At 39.7% G+C, this 23,593-nt stretch overlaps 1 protein-coding gene across 1 annotated transcript in view; it reads right to left on the bottom strand.

The window, feature by feature from the left end:
- The window catches only part of ZWINT (ZW10 interacting kinetochore protein), a 73,607-nt gene that overhangs the window by 20,437 nt on the left and 29,577 nt on the right, over positions 1-23,593 (bottom strand). The gene's annotated exons all lie outside the window — the stretch shown is intronic.

Here is a 23,593-nt window from a genome sequence, read left to right as displayed (position 1 = left end):
TGTTTCAGTCCAGAGGTCAGAAAATGACTCTTAACTCTTCACCTACAACAAATCACATAGTCATATCAATCCACAAAGGATCCATTTTTTTTTTTTTTTTTTAAATTGTAGTGTTTTCTTGGTCAAAGACTCTTCTAGTTGAATTCAATCCTTAGCCTACTCGGTCTGCATGTGTGGCCGAGGGCAGTAGTGCTGAATCAGTCACCATGAACCTGGAGAACCCATCTAACCATGTTTCCATGACTAAGCACTTCTTAACTGCTCTAGACAATGTCTACAGACCGTTCTCTCTTCTCAAATATCCAGCACATCCTTCAAATTCTCATTCTCAGCTGATAATGTCTATCTCCCAGGACAACATACATTTATGCTTTTTTGTAAAATGTAAGATACATAAATCATCATGTAAAGTCTTGATGCTACTGCCGTGCTGGACAAACAGAAGGCTTTGGGAGAGACCCCCCGCTCCATCGCCACCCATCTCCCTGGTATCCTTCAACTGGCCACCGACCAGATCCTCTGCACAGAGTTCTCATCTCCCCCATCATCAGGTATTGTCATCCTCCTGGGTGTTTGCTCTTTTCTTCCTACACTTGCTGAACACATCCACCCTGACAGCCGAATATGAGATCTATTGCAGAAGTATTCAAGATTTGATTTCCATTGTGGACCTCACCCCCGATCTACACACTCGCAAATGCAGCTGCTGGCTGATTCACCCCTTGGACTTCTAACAGGCACCCCAAACCAGACAGTCCCGAAGCTGAGCTTCTCACAGGTGACCACATCTTCAGTTCACACCATCCCTCCACCTCTGTGTGAGGTCACTCCATCTTTCTTGCTCCTCTGAACACAACTTTCAGAGCCCCGATTTACCGTTGTCTTTAACCAATAGCCTATCCCACACTAACCCTCATCCTCCCCTGGCAATTATCCTCCCCTTTGGCTATATTTTTATTCACAGCACTTTTGCTGCTATGTTTTACTTATCGGTCTGTTTTAACATCTGTAGTGAAATGTAAGGAGCAGAAAACTGGGAAAATGTGGTAAGAAATTCTTTACACACAACTACCACGTAGGGAGTTTGGTTTAATGATGTCCTAGAATTAGAAAATGACATGAGAAAGGAAATAAAGCTGAAATTTACAAAAAAAAAAAAAAAACCATGAAAAGTAAAACAAAAAGAATCACATTTCTGCAATGCTATTTTGGCTCAATACATGTTGACTGGAGTTCATTTTATAAAGTTACAGGTCATCTAGAAAATAGCAGGAAAAAATGGAGTCTAAAAGCCAATACCATATTATGCTAATCCTTAGAGTTTATTTTACAGAGTTACCTCCATTTTACAGTATTAATTTAGGCATGAGACAATTCTGGGAAAAGCTTTCTGGCACTGTAAAAAGAATGTGAGTTTGGGGAAAAGAAAAGCTGACATTTTCTGTATCTGACTTCATTAACAATTCTGAAAGTAGTATCTCTTCTGAATTATTTTTGTAAACTGCTACTGGGAAAAGTATTTACTATTGTGTGTGTGATTGGCAAGTAAGTGTATTCTGAGATACCATACGAATGAGCAGAGTCAAAGGTAAAAATGGAGATACTGGGTCTCAGATGTGCCAACGGTCATGCTCAGTGGCGCGGCTCACTTCTGTGCGGCCCACACTAGCCCGCTGCTTGGCAGGAGACCTCACATTCCTCCACACCTGGCTTTCGCTTATGATAATATGCCAGATTCTCCTCAGCGGGATGGCAGCTTGTCGAGCAGCTAGAAATGGAATTGTACTGTGGGTCCATTTATCTCCAAGTTTCTCAAAGTGCCTCAGTGTGCTTTATATGCCTTCATCACTACTTGGCATCCAGCTCCTAGGCTGCCCATATTTATGAGACACAAAAGGGCAACCTTTGCTAAAGTTAGTGCTTTTCTTCTTAAAAGTTCTGAAGAAAAGATACTCAACGTCACTCCCATCAGGGAAATGCAAATCCAAAGCTACAATGAGATATCACCTCACACCTGTCAGAATGTCTGTATCAAAAAGACAAGAAACAACAAGTATTGGCAAGGATGTGGAAAAGGGGGACCCTCGTGCACTGTTGGTAGAAATGCAAGCTGGTGAACCACTGTGGAAAACAGTAGGGAGGATCCTCAAAAAACTCAAAAATAGAACTAACCTACAATTCAGGAATTATATTACTAGGTATTTATCCCAAAAATATAAAAACACTTAATTCAAGGGATATATGCACCCCAATGTTTATAGCAGCAATGTCCACAATAGCCAAACTATGGAACAAGCCCAGATGTCCATCAACAGATGAGTGGATAAAGAACATGTGGTCTGTATACATAATGGAATATTACTCAGCCAGAAGAAGGAATGAAATCTTACCATTTGCAACGGCATGGATGAAACTAGAGAATATTATGCCAAGCAAAATAATTCAATCAGAGAAAGACAATTAACATATGATTTCACTCATGTGGAATTTAAGAAACAAAACAGGTAAGTGAGCAAGTGAGAGACAAAAACCAAGAAACACTCTTACAGAGAACAAACTGGTTGCCAGAGGAGGGGTAGGCAGGGGGATGGGTGAAATAGGTGATGGAAATTAAAGAGTATACTTATCATCACAAAAAATATAAATATAAGTAAGTACAAAAGGAAAAAACTAATTTACTTTCACACTCTTCATTTTCTTTTTTTTAATTATTTATTTATTTTAGAGAAAGGAGGGAGGGAGAGACTGAGCATGCGAGCAGGGGGAGGGGCAGAGAGAAGGAAGGGGAAGAATCATTTTTTTTTTTTAAGATTATTTATTTATTTATTTATTTGAGATAGAGTTAGAGCACAGAAGGAGAGTGAGAGGGAAAAGCAGACTCCCCACTGAGCAAGGAGCCCAATGTGGGACTCCATCCCAGGACCCTGGGATAACCACCTGAGCCAAGGCAGACCCTTAAGCAACTGAGCCTACCCAGGTGCTCGGGGGGAAAGAATCTCAAGCAGATGCCCCCTGAGTGTGGAGCCCAACACAGGGCTTGATCCCCGGACCTGAACAGAAATCAAGAGTTGGACACTCAGCCAAGCCACTCAAGTGCCCCTTTTCATTTTCTTAAAACCACGCAAAGCAAACAGAAATGTGAGCCTAAGGCTTCAGGAAAACTAGAGTCATAATAATCTGATTCTGGAAACAGATACAACAAATGTAACAAGAAGTTACATTTAAATCAACCATCAGTCTAACAGGACATAATTTCTAAAGTTAGCAATAGAAAACCTTTCCGTTGTATCCTCCCAATCGCCCTATGCATGGAATCATACTTTTTACTAAACAATGAGCATTATTTGATTTTTAAACATATAAATACCTTGGGATTACATGTTAAATACCAATGACAACAGCTTAAACATGAGGAAGAGTGCTGGTAACTCCACACATTGAAAGGTGAAAAGCTTAAAGTGGAAAAGAAAGTGGGTTTAGAAATACACAGCTAAATGCTCTTTTTATAGTGTATCTGGTATATAGTACATATTTTTGTGTACTATGTGATATTTGAATACAAATGTTTGACTTGTGAAAATTTTACCATGGTCTAAAACTCAAACTTTCAAACTCTGCATGAGTTTTTATAAAAACCAATATAAATTTTTAAAATACACAAGCTATACATGCTCATATAGTCAAAAGTTCAGACTGTAACAAAGATAGAAAGATAAAAAGGCTATGAAGAAGAAAAAAAAGGTTTTGAGAAAAATTTTTAATTCTGATGAAACAATCTTAAGTGTCCATGTAAAATCTGTGGATCACATAGGGTGAGAGGGGAAATAGCATCTCTTGCCCTCAAATATCACAATGCATATGTTTGGAGGACTTTGAGGGAAATTCTACCAAACGTCTGATTCCTTGTAGTGGTGTCAGCCTCTATGAGGTAAAGACCTTTATCACGGGTTTGTCAGAAATCTGTAAGTGAAATAAATTGCTACATTTTCAGGAGGAAAACTCAAATGACATAATTTGAGAGTCACTGCTCTTGTTTCTCCTAAGACCTGGGATGAAAACCGAGTTTAACACAAGAGCATTTTTTTAAAAATGCACTTTTTCTCACAAAAATGAGTTTCCAGGCAGATGCTTAGACAACAAGTTTTACTACTAGCAGCTCTATTATCTGACAATCACTGAATTGTCAGGTTTTTCGAAGGACAGCTTCTTTTCCATCTCAACTTCACTGGAGCAACAGCACATCCATGATCCTGCATATTAAATTTTCGATGGGGAGTGGAGGGGAGAACACTTACATTGTACTCTATTAGCAAATTCAATTATGCAAAACAACAGTATCAACCACAATCATTGTTGTATATATTAGGTGATCAGACCTTACTCATCCTGTAACTACTAAGAGTCTGAACCCGTTTGCCAACCCTATTTCCCTCACCCCCCTAGCCATGGCAACCACCACACCAATCTATTTCTATGAGTTTGACTTTTTTTTTTGGTTAGACTCCTCATAAAAAATAGACCATAGAATATCTGCCTTCCTCTGCCTGTCTATTCCACTTGGCATAATGCCACCCAGTTTTATCCATGTTGTTGCAAATGGCAAGACTTCCTTCTTTTTTAAAGCTGAAAAATATTTTAGTGCTTTTGTGTGTGTATGTCTGTGTATCACATTTTCTTTATCCACTCATCCATGGACTGACAATTAGGTTGTTTCCATACCTTGGGTATTGTGAATAATGATGCAATGAACACAGGATTAAGGATAAATCCTTACAACAGTGATTTTATTTCCTTTGGAAATGTATCTAGAAATAAGATTACTTTAGCACACAAAGTTCTGTTGTTAATTTCTTGAAGAACCTCCATACTGTTTTCCACAATGGCTGCACAAGTTTGTATTCCCACCAACAGAGTATAAGGAGTCACTTTTCTACTCATCCTCACCAGCATGTACCTCTTGTTTTTATGATAACAAACATCTCAATAAGTATGAGTTGGTATCTCACTGTGGTTTGGATTTGAATTTCCCTGATGACATGTACCTGTTGGCCATTTCTAGGTTTCTTTTAAGAAAATGTCCTTTGCCCATTTCAGGGATTGGGGGGGACAGTAATTTGTTTCTTTCCTATCATGTCATATGAGTTCATTTTATGCCTGAGTACTGACCTGTTGTCAGATTTGTGGTCTGCAAACATTCTCTCCCTTTCCACTGGTTGCTTTTCATTTTGTTGATAGTTTCCTTTGCAGAAGCATTTTGGTTTGATGCGGTCCTATTTATTTTCTTAGGAGTTTTTTCTTTTGTTTTTGGTGTGAAATCCAAAGTCACTGGCAAGACCAACATCAAGGAGATTTTCCTTATGTTTTCTTCTAGGACTTTTATGGTTTCAAGTCTTGTGTTCAAGTCTTTAATCCGTTTTGAGTCAATTTTCATGTATGTTACAATATAGGGGTCTAGGTTAATCTCTTTATAAGTAGACATTCAGTTTTTCCAACATGATCTACTTAAGAGACTATCCTTTACCCATTGTATACTCTTGGCTCCTTTGTTGAAAGTTAATTGACCATATAAGTAATAGGTTTATTTCGCGGCTCCCTATTCTATTCCATTTATCTATGTGTCTGTTCTAATGCCAGTACCATACCATGTTGATTATTACACCTTCAAATCATACCTGATGTCAAGAAGCATGATTTTTTCGCATTTCTGGGAGAAACACTATTGGAATTTTGATAAGGACTGTATGCAATTTGTAGATTGGTTGGGGAGTATGGACATCTTGCAATATTTATTCTTCCATTTATTCTAACCTATGAGCAACAAGTATCTTTCCATTTATTAGTAGCTTTTTTACATTCCTTTCATTGATGTTTTATAGTTTTCAGGGTACAGATTGCCTCACTGCTTGGCTAAACTTATTCCCAAATATTTTATTGTTTTTGATGTTACTGTAAATGGGACTTAAAAAAAAATTCTGGGGGAACCTGGGTGGCTCAGTTGGTTAAGCATCTCTCCCTTCGGCTTTGTTCACCATCCTGGGATCCTGGCATCAAGCCCCACATCGGGCTCCTTGCTCATTGGGAAGTCTGCTTCTCCCTCTGCGTGCTGCTCCCTCTGCCTGTGCTTGCTCTCTCTCTGACAAATAAAATTTTTTGTTTTGTTTTGTTTTGAATTCTGACAGTTCATTGTTAGTGTATAAAAATGCAACTGATTGTGGTAATTGATTTTGTATCCTACAACTTTACCAAACATGTTAGTTCTAACAGATTCTTGGTGGTCTTTGTAGCTTTTCTGTACAGTATCATGTCATCTGCAGAAAAGGCAATTTTACTTCTTCCTTTCTTATTTGGATGCCTTTCATTGCTCTTCTTGCATAATTGCTCTGGCTAGGGTTTCTACTAATACATTGAATAAAATGAGAGTGGGCTTCCTTGTTTTTTGTTCCTGATCTTAGAAAGCTTTCTGCTTTTTACTTGTGTAGGATTTATTTGTGGATTTGTCATATATGGCCTATACAGATTTCCCCTGCTATTCAAAAGTTCCCTTTATGCCATTTTGCTTTTGCAAAAGACCTACATTAGTATCTGTTTTTGCTAACCAAAAGATATCCAAAGAGGGTTTCTGCTTTTATGAAGTAACAATTGCTTCTTTGCTTTATGATCACTTTAACTTAAGAAAGGTCTCCCGGCAATGCTCTACTTTTGCAAACTGGAGGAAACCTGCCTTTATGTTGAGGTCCATTCCTTCTATCCCCAATTTATTTTTTTTCTTTTTATTTTTTTAAAGATTTTATTTATTTATTTGACAGACAGAGATCACAAGTAGGCAGAGAGGCAGGCAGAGATAGAGGGGGAAGCAGGGTCCCTGCTGAGCAGAGAGCCCGATGTGGGGCTCGATCCCAGGACCTTGAGATCATGACCTGAGCTGAAGGCAGATGCTTAACCCACTGAGCCACCCAGGTGCTCCTTTTATCCCCAATTTATGATTATACTTCAATCTCCTTCATTAGTGATCCATTCAAGTTTTCTATTTCCTCTTGATTCCGTCTTGATAATGTTGTAGGTTTCTCAGTACTTATCCATTCCTTTTAAGTAATCTGATTTGTTGGCAAAATTGCCCATAGCACTCTTTTCTGAACCTTAGTATTTCTAGGTATCGATTACAATGTCTTCTTTCATTTCAGATCTGAGTATGCCTTTTTTTTTTTTTGTCAATTTTGTTTCTTAGTTGCACTGATCTATTCTATAACTTCCTAGTCTCTATTTCATATTGATTCCCATCACCTGAGTTATTTCCTTCTTTAATTTGTTCTTCTTTTTCTAGTTTCTTGAAATCTAAATTTACGTTTATTTGGGATATCTTTTCTAATTGTAATCGTTCATCACTATAAACTTCTGGGAACTGCTCTTGCTACATCCCATATGTTTTGATATTTTGTGTTTCCATTTTCCTCTGTCTCAATGTATTTTTTGATTTCCCTTTTGATTTCATCTTTGACCCACTACTAGTTGTTCACTAGCATGTTAATTAATCTCTATATGTGTGTGGATTTTCCAGTTTTTCTCTTGTAATTGATTTTCAGTTTCAAACCATTGTGGTTAGAAAAGATAAGTAACATAATTTCAATTTTTTAAAACATTTTTAGGACTTGTTTTTTGGCCTAATATGTGATCTACCCTGAAAAATGTTCCACATGTGCTTGAGAAGAATGTGTGTTCTGTTGCTGTTGGATGGAAAGTTCTCTATGTGTCTGTGGCCAGTTAGGTACAACTGATCTAATTAAGTCTCATTTTGTCCTTATTGGTTTTGACTTGATAATCTATCCATTTTGAGTATAGAGTAACCCTATGGTTAATGTCTTGTCATTTCAAGATTTCTCTCAGAGGGAAATGCTCTGTGTGGAGCTATATATTTGTTGCATGTGTGGGAGGATAAAAGCTCAGGAGCCTCCTATGTTGTCATCTTGGTCTGGACTCTATCACAACTTAAACTATTTTATAATAAAATGAGACAAAGGGAAACATCTGGGACTAATTTTCAGATAAGCGTCCAAAATAGATGAATGGAATGCTTTTTTGTCAAAGCTAAGAATAACAAACTCATGTGAATAATTACATGTCCTGGTGTTAAAAATGGAATTCAGTCCAAAAGGCGCTCCAGTTAAAACTCCTGCAGGATTAAATCTTCACATAATCAGACAGACGTTTAAAGGAAAAGCCACTGAAGATGTAAGCTGGTTCCAGCTTTGTCTCTATCCACTGTGTGGTGACAGCAAATTATCTTTGACATTTACACCTTAGTTTTCATCTCTATCGGATAAAATCATCTCTAAGACAGCCCCCAGCACTTCAATTCCAGGATTCTCTGATCCTGAACATTGGAAAGCTCAGTATCAAGGAGAGATTTCCTGAGGCATGTGATGTGTCAGTGAGAGCAGCTGTGTCCACACTGGGAATACAGATGGGGAAGCTAACCTCCATCTGGAAGTGGCAGGCTCCTCCCCAAAAGAGCCCCACCTCCATGCCTGGGTGGCTGCACCCCTCTCCCTATCAAGTCTTGAACATTAAGGTAACACAGATACACTTGATCACAGACCATTAAATTCCATATCCAGCAAGCCCAACACAGGAATCACTAGCAAACACTGGAAGGCAGGCGTGGCAGGCAGACTGACATTGTCCTGGGCCAGAGTGACTCCATCCTCTCCTCTCCAGCCAGAGTTCTTGGTTTTAAGTAAGTCTCTATGTGGTTTCAAACAGCTCTTTTATCTCATCTCATCTTTATCTCACAGTTATCCCTTTGGATATGCGTGTGGTGTCATTTGAAGTATTAAAGTAATATCAAGTCACTGGCTAGATAAATTCTACCAGATAAAGCAGGGCCACAGCAGGCCCTCAGTTGACCAGACAACATTAATATGATCATGTACATATCAGGAACCCATCCCAAAATGTATCCTGCCAGCCATAATCTCAAAAAATTCATCCATAATCTGACAATTTATCACCACCTCCAATGGTACTACACAACCCAAACACTGTCACCTTTTGCCTTCCTACATTTTATCTGTATTTGACTCTTCGTATCATAGCCATGTGCTCTTTTAAGATAGGAGACAGACCATAACATTCCCTCGCTCGAAATTCTTATCAGCTTCTTAACTCACTCAAAACACACGTAACTCTTCACCATGGGCTAAAAGGCCCCTACTGTCTGGCCATGAACGTCTTGTCACATGTTCTTTACTTCTGTCCCTCCTCTCTGCTCTAACCATTGCAGGTGTCAAACTCTCCCACAGAGACAGGGCACACTGTCCTGTCTTAGGGCCTCTGCTTGACTACTTCCTCCTACCAGGACCCTGCTTCCCTCATTCACTGATTTAAATTTCTGCCACATTTTGTTCCTGTCCCTGCTCATATGTCACCCTATCAGGGCAGGCTACCTATCTAACATAGAAGTTTTCATTATGTCCCTTTAACTTCCGTTTTATGTTTTTTCTTCAGAGTATGATAGGATGTTATAATCCCTATTTCCCGATTGTTTGCTCGGTCTCCTCCATTGAATTATAAGTCATAAAGTCAGGAACTTTGGTTTCATCACTGTATCCCACATGATGAGAAACAGCACCACACCAAGTAAGTACTGAATGTGCTATGAGAAAGAATACCCTTATTTTTGTTACTTAAATGTATTTCAGCAAATCAAAAAAGGAACTCAGTGAAATGAATCACTGGTCCAAACTATAAACATGCATAATTTTTTCCAGCAGAGCTGGAGTCAATAGAAATGCAGCCACATTTGAAAAGGTGAGAAACAGACACAAGAAACCCAGATAGGAAGAACCCAAATCCTGAGTACTAAGATGCAGTGTCTTCACCATTCTCACCACCATTTGCACACTCTTCCAAAACAGTGCTGGTGGTGATAGTGGTGGTGGTGATTGTGTGTGTGTGTGTGTGTGGGGTGATGGTGGTGGGGGTGCGGTAGGAGTGATGGGGTAGGGGTGGTGGTGGTGGGGAGGTGCAGGTGACGGTGGTGGTGGTGGCGGTGGCAACAGTGGTGGTGATGGTTGGTGATGGTGGTGGCGGTGAAGGTGGTGGCAGTGATGATGATGGTAGTGATGGTGAAGATGATGGTGGTGGTGGCAATGGTGGTGGTGATGGCAGTGGAGGTGGTGGTGGTGGTTTTCGTGCTGGTGATGGTGCAGGTGGTGATGGTGATGGCAGCAGTGGAGCTGGCGGTGGAGGTGGTTGTGACTAATGATAATAGTGATGTTTTGCTTTCAGAATTAGAAACCATGTACAGCAATACTTTAATACTCACTGAGAGCTTATAGTACACACATATTTGACAGTTTCTGAGGTCATTTAACTCTGGGTAAATCTGTGACTTCAGTGGGTAATTGCAAGGAACTCTGAGTCTTCCTTGTATGATTAGTCACTAGCTGAGACTAAATGTCCTAAGTGCAGATTTCCCATTTATAAAACTGAACAGAAATTATTTTTCTTAGTTATATATGGTGTTTGGGGTCATCAAACAAGAAGACTGATAATTAGTTGCATAATTTAATATCACATCATGAAAATGGTCCAACCTGGCTCCCACCTGGGACTGTCTGGTGAATGGGCACAGACAAGTTTTGGTGAAAATCTCTATTTAGTAACGTGTTCTCAGTGATAATAGGATTATTACTTTCTCTTGTGATGCTAGAAATTTTAGCTCACCTCATAAGTATAGTGATGGGTAATACACCTGAGTGCATAAGGAGTAAAATAAAGCCTGTAACTTCCTTCTCTTTGCTGTATTTAAAATAAGTAACTTTTCAGGGAAGTTTATATGAATTTGTTTGAAGAGTATTATAATAGATACTAAGGGCCTTATCTCCTTATGTATTCTTAACTTTTCTTTTTTTAGATATATTTATTAATGTACTTGAGAGAGCATAAGCAGGAAGGGGAGAGGGAGAGAGAAACACAAGCAAACTCCCTGCTGAGGGCAGAGCCCCAGCACAGGGCTCGATCTCACAACCCTGAGATCACAACACAAACCGGAACCAAGATCAGACACTTAACCAACTGCACCACCCAGGCGCCCCTGTACTCATAACTTTTCTATACATATCCATGATTTCTTACTGCAAGAAACTGCAGTTCCTTCTGTGATGAATGAGAACTCTCCTCGGCAAGGAAGTTTTCTGGGCACATACGCAAACTGCTAAGACGATGATTAAGGAGCACAGTTCTCAGCCGAGGAGGAGCCTGTTCCTCATTCTACAGATATACCAGCTCACTGCAGTCCCGAGAAGGTGTGTGAATCAGTCACCCCTGGAAGGAGCAGTCATTAGCTTACCTGTACTTGACTCTTTCCTTTCCTTACCCAAATGACTCACCAGCACAGTGCTGCCTGGATCATTGCCAAAATAAACAACTTGCACTCAAATTTGTGTCAGGGTCTTTTTTGGTGAGACCCAAAGACCACTGGTAGTACACGTGGCATTAGAAATCAGATTTTTAGGATGGAGTTATGAGATCTCTCAGAAAATGCTAACAAGGTTGCCACTGCTGATGGAAAGCTGTATGGCGTTAACCTATGATTTACTGGAGCAATGAAGTTCTAATACTCAGCTCTAATGAACTGGGATGAGGGCTGAGATAAGGAGCCACGTTTGCCCTCACAGTATCCTCAGGCCTATCATATTTTAAGCCAAAAGTAACTGTAAACTAGAGCTCTTAAACCAACAACAGCAAAATAAGCGAAACAAAAATACAGCCTAAGGCTGGCCTTCTAACTCAGTGCATGCTGTGTAGTACAGAAGGCCTCTGTGGCAGCCTTGAAAGAACTTCACCTCTACTTACAACCAAAAAGTAGAATATGTTACACATGAAGATGACAACTTTATCGCCAGAGTGAGACACAAGGCTGAACTAGCTGTAGTAAGTCACCCGTGCGAAAGAAGACTGAGATGGCGACATATGGCAGGGGACATCTAAATGGATGCTTCTGAGAAGCCCAGACAGCTCATGAAAATAGGATGGCCTAGTTCTAGCATGTACTTTATCACCCAGAAACTTCTTTCCCAGTGGAATATTGGAAGTTTGGAAGAGCTTCACTAAGGTACAGCTAAGATGAGATGGCTGGCTTAGAAAAGACACCTGTGAGGTTGGAGTCCTGTGCATCTGGAACAGAAATACATGGGTCAAAAAACCAAAGGGAGGTGGTTAAGAGTGGCTCATCTCATGATCATTCTCAGTGACCCAGCACATAATCCATACTTCCTGTCCCTCTAACATTAGAGTCTATGAGTCAGGGTCTGTCTTAGAGGAAGGTTAGGTGGGGGACATTCCTCCCAGAAGAGACTTGAGTTCTGATAAACACAAAGCTGTGACAACCACTGAGTTATCTGAGCTTCTCTTGCCAGTAGAACCATAGGGGGCCAGGAGATACAACACTATACTACAGGAAGCAATGAAACCTTCAGGTCACGAGACAGGACTGTGGCAACCAAGGGCGAAGATGTGTCTGTCTTGAGCTCAGGAGACTAAGGGGGGCACTCATTGGGACATCCAACCTTGGTGATGACCTTCAGTGGGCAACTGCAGAAATCATGGTCTGGAGGAGCAAAGACCCCAGATGTTCGTATACGTTAAGGAGGCATATCTTTTTATTTTTTTTTTTAAGATTTTATTTATTTATTTGACAGAGAGAAATCACAAGTAGACGGAGAGGCAGGCAGAGAGAGAGAGAGGGATGCAGGCTCCCTGCTGAGCAGAGAACCCAATGTGGGACTCGATCCCAGGACCCTGCGATCATGACCTGAGCTGAAGGCAGCAGCCCAACCCACTGAGCCACCCAGGTGACCCTAAGGAGGCATATCTTGATTACTTTGCTGAGCAAGCAACCAAGATGATCAGATGTGTTGATGCTGGTTGAGGTAAATCTGGAATCTGGTATGAAGGGAAAAGTGATTATTAACAATATAATCTAAGCTAACTGCAATTGGGAAAAATGAGTGAAATATGGGATCTGTGTTGTTTCTTAAAAGTCTACGAAGTTTCACAATATTTATTCTTCCAATCCAGGAGCATGGAACATTTTTCCATTTCTTTGTGTCTTCCTCAATTTCTTTCATGAGTACTTTATAGTTTTCTGAGTATAGATTCTGTGTCTCTTTGGTTAGGTTTATTCCTAGGTATCTTATGGTTTTGGATGCAATTGTAAATGGGATTGACTCCTTAATATCTCTTTCTTCTGTCTTGCTGTTGGTGTAGAGAAATGCAACTGATTTCTGTGCATTGATTTTATATCCTGACACTTTACTGAATTCCTGTATAAGTTCTAGCAGTTTTGGAGTGGAGTCTTTTGGGTTTTCCACATATAGTATCATATCATCTGCGAAGAGTGATAATTTGACTTCTTCTTTGCTGATTTGGATGCCTTTAATTTCCTTTTGTTGTCTGATTGCTGAGGCTAGGACCTCTAGTACTATGTTGAATAGCAGTGGTGATAATGGACATCCCTGCCGTGTTCCTGACCTTAGCGGAAAAGCTTTCAGTTTTTCTCCATTGAGAATGATATTTGCGGTGGGTTTTTCATAGATGGCTTTGATGATATTGAGGTATGTGCCCTCTATCCCTACACTTTGAAGAGTTTTGATCAGGAAGGGATGTTGTACTTTGTCAAATGCTTTTTCAGCATCTATTGAGAGTATCATATGGTGCTTGTTCTTTCTTTTATTGATGTGTTGTATCACATTGACTGATTTGAGGATGTTGAACCAACCGTGCAGCCCTGGAATAAATCCCACTTGGTCGTGGTGAATAATCTTTTTAATGTACTGTTGAATCCTATTGGCTAGTATTTTGTTGAGTATTTTCGCATCTGTGTTCATCAAGGATATCGGTCTATAGCTCTCTTTTTTGGTGGGATCCTTGTCTGGTTTTGGGATCAAGGTGATGCTGGCTTCATAAAATGAGTTTGGAAGTTTTCCTTCCATTTCTATTTTTTGGAACAGTTTCAGGAGAATAGGAATTAGTTCTTCTTTAAATGTTTGGTAGAATTCTCCCGGGAAGCCATCTGGCCCTGGGCTTTTGTTTGTTTGGAGATTTTTAATGACTGTTTCAATCTCCTTACTGGTTATGGGTCTGTTCAGGCTTTCTATTTCTTCCTGGTTCAGTTGTGGTAGTTTATATGTTTCTAGGAATGCATCCATTTCTTCCAGATTGTCAAATTTATTGCCATAGAGTTGCTCATAGTATGTTCTTATAATAGTTTGTATTTCTTTGGTGTTAGTTGTGATCTCTCCTCTTTCATTCATGATTTTATTTATTTGGGTCCTTTCTCTTTTCTTTTTGATAAGTCGGGCCAGGGGTTTATCAATTTTATTAATTCTTTCAAAGAACCAGCTCCTAGTTTCGTTGATTTGTTCTATTGTTTTTTTGGTTTCTATTTCATTGATTTCTGCTCTGATCTTTATGATTTCTCTTCTCCTGCTGGGCTTAGGGTTTCTTTCTTGTTCTTTCTCCAGCTCCTTTAGGTATAGGGTTAGGTTGTGTACCTGAGACCTTTCTTGTTTCTTGAGAAAGGCTTGTAGCGCTATATATTTTCCTCTCAGGACTGCCTTTGTTGTGTCCCACAGATTTTGAACCGTTGTATTTTCATTATCATTTGTTTCCATGATTTTTTTCAATTCTTCTTTAATTTCCCGGTTGACCCATTCATTTCTTTAGAAGGATACTGTTTAGTCTCCATGTATTTGGGTTCTTTCCAAACTTCCTTTTGTGGCTGAGTTCTAGCTTTAGAGCATTGTGGTCTGAAAATATGCAGGGAATGATCCCAATCTTTTGATACCGGTTGAGTCCTGATTTAGGACCGAGGATGTGATCTATTCTGGAGAATGTTCCGTGTGCACTAGAGAAGAATGTGTATTCTGTTGCTTTGGGATGAAATGCTCTGAATATATCTGTGATGTCCATCTGGTCCAGTGTGTCGTTTAAGGCCTTTATTTCCTTGCTGATCTTTTGCTTGGATGACCTGTCTATTTCAGTGAGGGGAGTGTTAAAGTCCCCTACTATTATTGTATTATTGTTGATGTGTTTCTTTGATTTTGTTATTAATTGGTTTATATAGTTGGCTGCTCCCACATTGGGGGCATAGATATTTAAAATTGTTAAATCTTCTTGTTGGACAGACCCTTTGAGTATGATATAGTGTCCTTCCTCATCTCTTATTATAGTCTTTGGCTTAAAATCTAATTGATCTGATATAAGGATTGCCACTCCTGCTTTCTTCTGATGTCCATTAGCATGGTAAATTCTTTTCCACCCCCTCACTTTAAATCTGGAGGTGTCTTCGGGCTTAAAATGTGTTTCTTGGAGGCAACATATAGATGGGTTTTGTTTTTTTATCCATTCTGATACCCTGTGTCTTTTGACAGGGGCATTTAGCCCATTCACATTCAGGGTAAGTATTGAGAGATATGAATTTAGTGCCATTGTATTGCCTGTAAGGTGACTGTTACTGTATATGGTCTCTGTTCCTTTCTGATCTACCACTTGTAGGCTCTCTCTTTGCTTAGAGGACCCCTTTCAAGATTTCCTGTAGAGCTGGTTTGGTATTTGCAAATTCTTTCAGTTGTTGTTTGTCCTGGAAGCTTTTAATCTCTCCTTCTATTTTCAATGATAGCCTAGCTGGATATAGTATTCTTGGCTGCATGTTTTTCTCGTTTAGTGCTCTGAAAATATCATGCCAGCTCTTTCTGGCCTGCCAGGTCTCTGTGGATAAGTCAGCTGCCAATCTAATATTTTTACCATTGTATGTTACAGACTTCTTTTCCCGGGCTGCTTTCAGGATTTTCTCTTTGTCATTGAGACTTGTAAATTTTACTATTAGGTGACGGGGTGTGGGCCTATTCTTATTGATTTTGAGGGGCGTTCTCTGAACCTCCTGAATTTTGATGCTCGTTCCCTTTGCCATATTGGGGAAATTCTCCCCAATAATTCTCTCCAGTATACCTTCTGCTCCCCTCTCATTTTCTTCTTCTTCTGGAATCCCAATTATTCTAATGTTGTTTCGTCTTATGGTGTCACTTATCTCTCGAATTCTCCCCTCGTGGTTCAGTAGCTGTTTGTCCCTCTTTTGCTCAGCTTCTTTATTCTCTGTCATTTGGTCTTCTATATCACTAATTCTTTCTTCTGCCTCATTTATCCTAGCAGTTAGAGCCTCCATTTTTGATTGCACCTCATTAATAGCTTTTTTGATTTCACCTTGGTTAAATTTTAGTTCTTTTATTTCTCCAGAAAGGGCTTTTATAGCTCCTGGATTGGAAGAATAAATATTGTGAAAATGTCTATGCTACCTAAAGCAATCTACACATTTAATGCAATTCCTATCAAAGTACCATCCATCTTTTTCAAAGAAATGGAACAAATAATGCTAAAATTTATATGGAACCAGAAAAGACCTCGAATAGCCAAAGGGATATTGAAAAAGAAAGCCAACGTTGGTGGCATCACAATTCCGGACTTCAAGCTCTATTACAAAGCTGTCATCATCAAGACAGCATGGTACTGGCACAAAAACAGACACATAGATCAATGGAACAGAATAGAGAGCCCAGAAATAGACCCTCAAATCTATGGTCAACTAATCTTCGACAAAGCAGGAAAGAATGTCCAATGGAAAAAAGACAGCCTTTTCAATAAATGGTGCTGGGAAAATTGGACAGCCACATGCAGAAAAATGAAATTGGACCATTTCCTTACACCACACACAAAAATAGACTCAAAATGGATGAAGGACCTCAATGTACGAAAGGAATCCATCAAAATCCTTGAGGAGAACACGGGCAGCAACCTCTTCGACCTCTGCCACAGCAACATCTTCCTAGGAACAACGCAAAAGGCAAGGGAAGCAAGGGAAAAAATGAACTACTGGGATTTCATCAAGATCAAAAGCTTTTGCACAGCAAAGGAAACAGTTAACAAAATCAAAAGACAACTGACAGAATGGGAGAAGATATTTGCAAACGACATATCAGATAAAGGACTAGTGTTCAGAATCTATAAAGAACTGAGCAAACTCAACACCCAAAGAACAAATAATCCAATCAAGAAATGGGCAGAGGACATGAACAGACATTTCTGCAAAGAAGACATCCAGATGGCCAACAGACACATGAAAAAGTGCTCCATATCACTCGGCATAAGGGAAATACAAATCAAAACCACAATGAGATATCACCTCACACCAGTCAGAATGGCTAAAATCAACAAGTCAGGAAATGACAGATGCTGGCGAGGATGCGGAGAAAGGGGAACCCTCCTACACTGTTGGTGGGAATGCAAGCTGGTGCAGCCACTCTGGAAAACAGCATGGAGGTTCCTCAAAATGTTGAAAATAGAACTGCCCTATGACCCAGCAATTGCACTATTGGGTATTTACCCTAAAGATACAAATGTAGTGATCCAAAGGGGCACATGCACCCGAATGTTTATAGCAGCAATGTCCACAATAGCCAAACTATGGAAAGAACCTAGATGTCCATCAACAGCTGAATGGATCAAGAAGATGTGGTATATATACACAATGGAATACTATGCAGCCATCAAAAGAAATGAAATCTTGCCATTTGCAACAACATGGATGGAACTAGAGCGTATCATGCTTAGCGAAATAAGTCAAGCAGAGAAAGACAACTATCATATGATCTCCCTGATATGAGGAAGTGGTGATGCAACATGGAGGCTTAAGTGGGTAGGAGAAGAATAAATGAAACAAGATGGGATTGGGAGGGAGACAAACGATAAGTGACTCTTAATCTCACAAAACAAACTGAGGGTTGCCGGGGGGAGGGGGTTTGGGAGAAGGGGTTGGGATTATGGACATTGGGGAGGGCATGTGATTTGGTGAGTGCTGTGAAGTGTGTAAACCTGGTGATTCACAGACCTGTACCCCTGGGGATAAAAATATATGTTTATAAAAAAAAAATAAAATAAAAAAAGTCTACGAAGTTTTAAAATTACTATTTCAAACAGAAAAAGTGTATATGTCAAATCTTGATGGGCAATGATGTTAAAGCAAAGATGAGATGCGAGGAAGAGAATGTAAGGCACAGATGCGTTGAGGAGCACGAGCAGAGGCCATAGAAGAAATCATGTTTTCATTCGTATCCTCGCACTGATTTGTCTCATGTTGGACTCTATCAGCTGCCTCCAGCTGGAAGCACATACTCTGTCCATGTATAGGGCAGAGGGGAAGCACCAGGAAGTTCATCCTCTAAACAACCTAACACAGGGCAACTGAAAAATGCCCATCTACCCTGGCTCTCCTGCTGCCTAGGACAGCACTAAACAGGTCCTCAACCATCACCCAGGGATCACAGCGGTGGTGACCCGATCACCTACAACAGTAATGTGCTCCTTAAACACTGGGTATTGACTTCCTTCCTTTCCATCACTATGCATTTCACATTCAAAGCCGAAATTTCCTAGAACCACTTGAACAAACCACCTGTGCTCAGACCTTTATCACCAATCTCTTTCAGGGATTGAAGCAAAGACACGAATGCAATGAAATACTCTGAGGGTACCTGGTTTTACCTCTAATACTTCAGGGAACATTTGCCGTATGAGACGAGCATGTTTTACTGCAAAGCACATTAGGAAACACAATGAAGAACACAGCACTGTGGCTTTATTCCTACTTCCAAGCAGGTGCATGGGAGTCATGAGTACACCCGTCCTCTGTGAAAGGTCCCAGTTTTGTGGAGACTTGGGCCACTCTGAAATCTGCAAAGGGCCCAAACCCTCTGCCATGCCTCCCAGCTGAGCCACCCTTTATTCTCAGTCCCCGAAATCTTCAGTCACCATGACGGTGATCTCTGCACTCTCTTGAGAAACCCACAGGCTGCCCAGGAATCACTTCCTCTGTGGCCCACCCTCTCCTGAAAACATGATCCCAAAGGTATCTCCAATGTTGATAAAGAGAATAGATCCTCATTATTTTTGCCAGTGTCATTATATTATCTCCTTCTTTTATTCTTTCTGTCCAGGCCAAAAAGCTCCTTATTGTGCAAAATCATTCCTTCATGAGATTCTTGTCCCACTAAGTCCCGCAACCCTAAATATCTGCATCCATCACCATGAATTGGTCTAATTTCAAATAATATTTCATCAAATCCATAAAATTATAGGGTTGGAGAGACAACTGATTTCCCTAGCATACAGATGAGGAAGAGTGCAGTTATGACCACCGGGTTTATGAATTAAGAGTCTGATGCTCACAGAACTTCAGGGACCTGGGTAAGGTAGGACAGGAAGTTAATGACAGAGCAAAGACCTGGACAACTTGGTTTTGCTGTGTTCCATGGACAAAAGACAGGAATGTAAAAACAAAGGAGTGAATGACATGGCACACACATGCAAAAATGCAGTACTTTTTTTTAAATCTAAGGCAATCAAGAAAGAAGACAGCTATTAATTAGACAAGATGTAATATTTCTAGTTGCACTGGTTGTAAGACTCATACTGATTATAAAGTACATTAAGCTGTACAAAGGAGCATGTTAGAACCATGACACTTATAGGATGTCACATCCGAGTGACACACATAGATTACTGGACCCTCACAACTCCTGTCACTCTGCTCTATTATGATATTAATTCCTTGTCCATACCAGTAACTCAATACTAAACTACTTGGGAATCGTTTCTTTACTCTTTTTAAAGAGTCCAGAAAAGTCCTACCTCTTATTTTGCTACAGGGGAAAAAAAAAAAAAAAAAACAGAAACAAAAACTGAACTACTGGTTCACACATTTATTTTGTGTGAACATTACCTGCGGTATTTATTAAAACACAGATTCAGGGCCTTCACTCAAAAGATTTGATTCAAGGGATGCCTGGGTGGCTCAGTCGGTTAAGCCACTGCTTTCAGCTTAGGTCATGATCCCAGGGTCCTGGGATCGAGTCCCACATCGGGCTCCTTGCTTGGCAGGGAGCCTGCTTCTCTGTGCCTCTGCCTGCCAATCTGTCTACTTGTGCACTTACTCGCTCTTTCTCTCTCTATCTCTGACAAATAAATAAATAAATAAATAAAATCTTTTAAAAAAAAAATTGATTCAGTAAATCTGGGGTTGAGACCCAGAATATTCTTTGTAAGAACCACCTTGGGGATGCTGCTGGTCTTCAGACAATGCTAATGATGACTGGCTTCACTGTCCTTTTATATATGTATTTTTTTATATTGGTATTTTAAGAGTTAAAAAGTCATATTGTATGACTAAATCATCTAACCGCACATTCTATAATTTATACAGAGTTTGAGGACATACCAATCTGTTTTCCTGCCATAGTAATAAAAGTTGTGCTACAGGCAATGGTTTTTGCAGTGTGAGTGATAGCCTGAGTAGAATGGGATATAAACTGACAAAAAGTGCAACCAAATTTGAGCCTGGAAAGTGCTGAAGCATCACCATGGAGAGGAACAACTCTGGAATGTCAACATAGCAAATGAGCAATGCAGAGAGGAAAGATGCTATTGTACTTCTGCCACATTTCTAGAAGTAACTCCCAATACTTCCATTCATTCATGATGACTTACTGAATGAATACAATGTATTCAATATCTTGCAAGTACGATAAGTAACTTTGTCTTATTTCCCACCTAAGATACGCAAAGGGAATTACATAGTGGAAACCAGACTGTCAGTAGAATCACTGATCTAGGGTGGGAAAGGGAAAGGGTTCACCTCAAACTCTAGGAGACCCAAAAAACAAAGAAGTCTCTCCTCCACAAGGAAAGATACCAGCACACTCCTTATGCCTTTTAGCCTCCCTGGACACCTGCCTGCACCTCCCCTTGCTCCCCCACACACATACTTTCCAAGACCACAGCAAATGATTTGCACTCATTACATTAGATGAATTCATTATTTTTTTTTTTTTTTTAAGTGACAAGTAGAATGCAAAATGGGTTGGAATAATTTGGTCATGTCTCCAGAATGAACAGTATAACACAGCCTTTTCCATTTGCCATATCATCAATAGTTCCAAATGGTCTCCTATTTATAAGGTCCTCATAACTAGTGCATGAATAAGAGACTTAGTGACAGAAAGTTTAACAGTTTTGGAGTTAGGAATAAGATAGGAAGAATGGAAGTAAAGGAGGGAGGGGAGGGAGGAGGAAAAGGGAAGGAGAGAGAAAGAGGAAGCAAACACCTGGACTGAGTCCTAGTTAGGTCATATGTTCTAAATAAGTTCTTGAGAAACTGAAGACTCATAACTTCAATCTCTGCTTCTTAAAAATAGCTGTTTTCCAAGTTTGTTATAAACCTTAAATAAGTTCAACATAGCTATCATCTGGCGGCATTCTAACAAGAGCAATTGTTTCAAGCTTTATGGTAGCATACAAATATTAAATAATATAAGATATTTGGTGTATATTAAATACTTACTAGCAGAAGCCTTTCTAATTATTTGATCGGATGTTGGACCACTCCATGACTTTCATCATTTGTCTTTTTATGTAATCTAAGTGTCTCTTGTATATGTCACAGATCATTTTAAAATTCCTTCTCAGAACTTCTGCATTTTATCAAGTAAATTTAATCTATATAAGCTTTTATTAGCAATTATCCAGACTATTTCTACCTTATTTTATACACTCCTTTAGTACATATTTATTTTTCTTTTTAGGCTTCTATTGGATTTTTTTTTCCCCCAGAGATGAAGAACTTTAGTGTTCATATCACACTGCATAGCAAAAGCATCGTGCTTCTGTTGGTTTCCCAGGCCCTGCTGAGTCCCAAGGGGCCAGTAGGGAGGCATCGTCTCTATGCTACACATGCAGTGGGCTTGTGCCACATCTGAGGAGCACCAACCATGGGGAACCCACCTCTTTTCTAGAAGGCAGTAAGCAAGTCTGCTCTCTCTCCTGGAGGGGGGCTACTAACTCATTTCTCAGGGTTTCCTACTGCATATATAACATTGAGACATAGCCCCAAGAAAGAGCGGTTGGGTCTTTGTATTCTTGGCACGACCAGCAATTATGTGCAGGAATGCTCAGGGTCTATGGCAGTTTGCCTTCCCAATATCTGACCCGACATTTTCTTGGTTGAACTTGAATATCTACATAAGTGCATCACTCCATCTGCCATTCTGATAAATCTGACCAACAGACTGAAGCTATGTTTAATTTGTCCTGTATAGAATATAATTTAGGCTACTCTCAACAGAAGTTCAAGTAGCAATATGAGGCCAATGCATAGTATTGGCTTCAACCATGTTGCCCAGGGCCCCAAACTTCATCACTTGTGAATAAGCCTCCAACAGGGAGAGTTGGTCATATTTCAGACATCCCAGGATATAGCTTAAGTCAGCAATTGGTGATCAGAACACAGATGACCCGTATTGGGAGGGTCCTTATTGCTCACCCGGGCCTACAAGCTGTATGCAATGGGCTCCAGGAGTGTGTGCCTGGCTGTCTGCCCTGGGGTTGGGGCTCAGAGATGAAACTGACTGCAATTAATCACAAGTTACCATCAAAGCCATTGCCCTAAAGCTGTAAGGTCTCCAAAGGTCCAAAAGAGTTACATTAGACAGATTCTAGCAGCATGACTGGTTGCATGAGTTGGGAGACTATGTCCTGGCACTTCCTCTTCTGCCTTCTTCCCAGAATCCTCTCTTTGAAGTGTCTTCATCAGTGATATCTCACAAGGGCTTGAGGGAGTCATGCCTGACTGAAGGAGAGAGCCAGAACACCACAACCACCACCATATTCCTCCATACTTGGCTCTTTTGTATTTTGCCTGGATCCCACTTATATAGATGCTAGGACCAAGTATCTTGACCAAATTTACTAGTTTTTTAACTCACATTAGTGAACTTAATTTTTATGAAAACCTTTGCAAAATTCATTAACTTTCACCTATTTCTGAACCATTTTATTCACACTTTGATGGACTCTTCATCATTTTCATTATTTTTCAGGTCTCTTTTCTCTATCATTATTGACAGTCATGAGCAGAAAAAAATAACATAAATTAACAGTATCGTAAGTGTGAAAATGTGAACTGAAAATAATGGAAGATAGTGACACTGCACATTTTATTAATAGCATAAAGAAAATCATATAAATAGCAATGCACATTAGATATTTATAAAGTGTAACCATCTTCAGTTATGTATAATTTATAAGCAAACAGAAAAGCATACTACCCAAAAGAAATATTTGTAGCTATTATTCACAAACATTACATTTTACCATCTAAAGTAAACTGTTTATAGAATTTTGTTTGCTTTTAGAAGCCTCCTCAAGTATATTTTGTTGTATTTTCCATGCTATGATTTCTGAAAATAAAGAAAAATCTCATTCTGTGTACACAGATTTTCTTCATGGTAGTGTTAAACAGGTCTCAAGTCCTAAAATAGCCAATAATAATTTTTTAGGCAATAAGCAATATTAAAGCAATCTTATTTTCTCTCATATTTGAATGGCCAGTTTGTGCAAGTTTTCTGGGTGGATCTTGCATCCAAATACCATATGGTTTCTTCCATCTTTATGAACCAAAGTTTCCTTTTCCTTTTTTTAAAGATTTTCA

The sequence above is a fragment of the Mustela lutreola genome, chromosome 4 (genome assembly GCF_030435805.1).
Source record: "Mustela lutreola isolate mMusLut2 chromosome 4, mMusLut2.pri, whole genome shotgun sequence".
NCBI classification, from domain to species: Eukaryota; Metazoa; Chordata; class Mammalia; order Carnivora; family Mustelidae; genus Mustela; species Mustela lutreola.
The sequence above is the reverse complement of the archived record's forward strand: the minus strand, read 5'-3'. Positions and strand labels throughout refer to the sequence as shown.